This window comes from Myzus persicae, unplaced genomic scaffold, assembly GCF_001856785.1.
Source record: "Myzus persicae strain clone G006 unplaced genomic scaffold, MPER_G0061.0, whole genome shotgun sequence".
In the NCBI taxonomy this organism is placed as follows: domain Eukaryota; kingdom Metazoa; phylum Arthropoda; class Insecta; order Hemiptera; family Aphididae; genus Myzus; species Myzus persicae.
The window spans coordinates 400,333-405,473 of record NW_019100636.1 but is presented as its reverse complement, the minus strand read 5'-3'; positions in this window follow the sequence as shown (position 1 = coordinate 405,473).

Below are 5,141 nucleotides of genomic sequence, written 5' to 3'. Positions count from 1 at the left end.
TGTTCCGAAGCCTGAATTAATAGTATAGATATTGTATATTTTAATGTTTATTAAAGCTTAGCGTACCTATACATGCATAAAACCTTTCGCTGGACCATGACAAAACAAATTGTTTTGTCGTGCAGCGTGCGCCAAACAATAACATTACCTAATTATAATAACACAATATTATATTATTTATATATTTTAATGAAAATGTAATCTACAAAATATTACAATTTATTATATATAATCTCGTATAACGTACAACTACCACGACAGTCGGTAATCGAATCGCATGTCTATGCACACACACTTGTACTGATATAATAATATTATATACGACATGACGTACCCCGATGCCCTTATATTATATTCTGCAGATGTATATATTATGCTACAAACGTTAAGGGTACTGTTTTTTCGTAGATAAAAAATAACACATCGATAAAATAGAAACGTATAACAATATTATAGTTTTCTGATGTGGAAGAAACGCAGAAAGTGCGTTCGTAATCGTTTGTTACACTAAAAATAACAATTTTATTACACAGATGCATTGGTTGTTAAATATATTGTTTGCTAATATTAATCGTTACCGAGTTTACTTGGATCGTTACTCGTGCAATTTCAAGCTCTGCATTTACTGAAGTATTGTGTATCTGATTTAGATTTTAGAATTTTTATATTTAGTTATGGGTAATATTATCGTATAACGAGAAATAATGTACTTATTAATGTGAATTCATTAATCATAGTTAATAAACTTTATTCTACGATGGTACGATACCTCGAGGTATTGAATTATGTTTGATAAAACTTCCTCATAATATAATTTCTAAAAAACATGAATTTATATTTATTTTTTCTTAAATAAATATTGTAGAGTGACACTGATAAAATTGTGTGTACAGATAAATAGCTTAGGAGTTATGGGGGGGGGGGGATTTAAAATTATTTTATAATATATTTTATCCTAATATTTGTTAATATCAAACACTGCACTATTGGACATTTGAACTTCACATTTACTCCTATGAATTGATATAATATGATTTGTATAACACGTAGGTGCCTACAGTTGCGCAGTGAACATTTATAAACTATGGTGCACTGTGCACAGTATAATATATTTCAGTAAGTACCTACCTCTGAACCCCCTTAAAACAATACATAATAGATATAATATTATTGTGCGACTGTAAATATTTTAACTTTTGTTTCATGTCATTGCTCACCTCAATGCATCAAACCACTCCTCCCAACACCCCGCAAATAACATTTCCGTCATGACGCCTAGGTGTTATAAAACTCCGTTCACCACGTCACTATTATATATTATTTCAACCGAATTCGATGTGTAATTGCAACTGTTATGTTATAATATTGTCATGTACCTATACTGTCGTTACCTGCGACCAACCGATGGCAATATTTGTACGTCTGCACCGCATTTAATTAATATACGAACCGCCGATCGGTAGACTAAATCGTATGTGAATGTAAGTACCGAATTCGATGTTATTGTAATGATTTTCCTATGACGACGACGGTCAAATCGGCTCACGGCGGCGGCGCGTGTCGTACGGTATTACTATCGTTCTATTTCGCACTCGATGACAGACATGATTTAATGATATACCATTATTGTTGTTATTATATATCGTAATGCATGGTATAATTACACTTATAACATAGTAACACACACACTATTGTATTCAACACACCTCCAGTGGAGTGGCCTAGTCAATGGTCTGGTAAATAGTATAATAACTAATAAGAAAATACACAGGTGCTAAATCTCTCACCATTCATTGCACCATAAACGCCCCAAAAAATATGACAATCCCCCTCAAACAAATGTGATTAAAAAAAATTTAACTTATAAGTTCTAACCGTACAGTTAATTTTATATTTTAATTGATTTGCCATTATATGAACCAAATAAACTATTGCGTATTATAGTCTCGTGCGCTATTGACAATTGACGAAATTTGGTTTGTAGTTAATTCTTTCACAATAAATTATTTTACCATGGAAGTTATCTTATAACTTTGGGACCAACGAAATAGAAATGACATTGTGTCATAGTATAATATATACTATATATAGTCTCAAAATCTGCTGAGCTATTGACAGACAATAATTATTTACTTCTAAATTCGCATTTTACATTTTCTGTTTTAATATTATATATTTTTTTATATAGTAATATTGGTTTTTAATACTTACCATATATCATACAAAATAATATCACAATATATTGTCATTGTGCATACCAATATATTTTATGATTTTTGGACTACAAATAGTTATTGTATAGGTATTGTTTGTACTATATTAGTCACGAGCACTTTTGAGTTTTAGCGGCTTTTTCTCATACAAACATGAGCGATAAGCAAATCTTAGAATACCAAGTCGATTTATTGTAATTACTACAATAAAAACAATAATTATTGCCTGCATTTTAAATTACTATACGCATTTTTTGGACAAGATTCCACTAGTACGCAATCTTGTTGAAAAACATTCATAATGATACGCTCGAAACCTATTGCCAATGATTGAAAAATCGTCGTACGTTTTGATGGAAAATAATAACAGAAATCATGCTTGTAAATTTAAAATAAAACAATGTAAGCGGATGATATAGGGCAATAGTCATTTAAGCACATTTACGACGATCGGATATCGAAACGTGCCCTGGTTTCAGATATAAACAGTTTAATGTTATCGATGTCGATTTGACCGCAGCATAATATAATCTGTGATTTATAAAAAAAAGGATCCGAATACGATACTAAAAGTAAATTTCGATTATTATATATTTCTACAGTGCGTGGTATATAGATAGACGACTGCAACGAGAAAAGAAATAACGACGTGCTCTGATCGCGGTCAGAAGCAAGCGAACAAAATAAAATAATATTTTACGTCAGTTTCTCGGTAATACTATAATATATAAAGACGTATTATTTTTGTTTGGCCTGCCATGTCCATAATAATATGCCATGCATTTTGCCATCGTTAAATCGAAAACTACAGTATAATTATATATTTTGTGCATACACACTATGTAACATAGTGATTGCGGGGGAATACAAGTACTATTATGGAACAGTATCGTTTTGACGAATGATTTGGGGCTATAAAGCCGCTGCAGTAAGTACTTCTGCCCGAAGAAGTACCCATACACCCATGTCTAATATATACATTTTCCACCCCAATCCGTTTACAGCTCGTTCCCTCTGTCTTTCTCTAAACAATTTGCTAATCCTGTTTGAGATGGGTTCGTGAATAGTGATTAGCCAAATACTCCAACGCTGATCGAACTATATACAGAATTATAGGGAGCATATATAGTGCATAATACCTATGCAGTGAAGTATTTTAATACATTTATAATAGGTGCAGCGTGCACATTCCCGACGACTGCTGTGGATAAAATCTCCTAACGTTTTCAACGGTTGTACACATCGAGGTCGCACCGCCGATATATTATTATGGCGGGCATACCTAGTGAAATGAAGAAACATTCGTTTGAACTTGATAGTTAGATAAACTATTTGATTAAGTAAAATAGTTTGGCCAAAGTCCAATAAATTTCCTCTATAACGGAGATGGTTAAACACAAAATACAGTACCCTACGTTTACATATTATACACAATATAATATACGCTGCTACACTATATTGCTAGTAGTTACAGTGTAAGCTGAAATGTGAGTAAACTGTAATTTAATAAAAATTAATATAATATACAATAATGTACCAATTTCACATGCGTATATGATATTATTAAATTATATTTATCGCAGTAAATAATATTATACTTTATCAAACCGCTTGTTTGTTCTATTAGCATTTTTAATTATATTGACAAAATGGCGTTTTTATAACACTCAAAATAATATTTTAATATTGAATTTATAGCTGAAAATGTACATAAACGTTATTTTGTTTGCACATACCAAGTTTCTGAAAACTAACGATTTGATAAATACGCCGTCGAGTATAATAATTAAACATTTATTAACCAATAATAATAATTAAAATTGATTGGCTTGTTTCATACATCGAAAAAAAACAATTTTTGTTCATATTATATTTGAAAAACTGAAAAGTTGGTAAGTGCTCGAGTTTAATATTTTAATATCTATCAAACCTCCTGGGATGGTAATGCATATATTATCAGGATTATAATTATTATTTTAGTATAATACAATTGGTGTATAAATATAAAATTAATAGCGCATAACTAAATATCTATACCTAGGTAAAATGGTAAAATGCAGTTTATTAAAGAAAAAAATAATGTAACAAGAATTAATAATTATAATTACCATTCAATTATTAAATAGCGAACACTAATATGAAGTGTTTTTGTTATAATTCAGAGAAATGCTATATGATATAATAGTACAAATGAATTCTTTCTTGGAGCAGTAAGCAATATAACTATTTTATACTTAGTGTAACTATACCATATTATTACACTCTGCAATAGAAAATTATATTAAAAACAATAAAAAAAAATATTCTCAGTGTTATCAAATTAATAGATTTACCATTAAAAAAACATTGAGAACTGCAATAATATTAATAAATGAAATAAGGATTTTCGTAAGGTTAAACTAATCATCGTTTTTAATACTATTGTCTATTTCCCTCAAAAGAACACAAATGCAGTTATCGCGAAAAAGTTTCCCCGCGGTAATTGTAACACTATTTTTTTATTTTCCAATCACTGATTTTCGTTTTGGCTTTTTATGTTTATAATTATTTTGTTTCTTGAGGGACCTACGCCTACAAATCTATATGAACTTGAATATGATCAAACAATAAGAAAAAAATTGATTCTTATAATGCCATATTGTACATTTTATTTTCTCTGACTAGTTAAATATTATAGAGCATGTAGTGATGATAGTATGATACCTATAAAATATTAAATGGTTTCTTTTTGAATATCTCAAGTTTATGGTATACAAATTGGGAAAATGACAAAAGATTTATCTCAAATGGTTGTATATAATTAACAATTTAAAATTCAGCAAACTTGAATAGCTAAATTAATATTTTATACTATGTTACTCCATTACAAATCGTAAAAAAAAAGAATGAATATAATTTTTTACTCACTCAAAAACTGAATAAATTTAC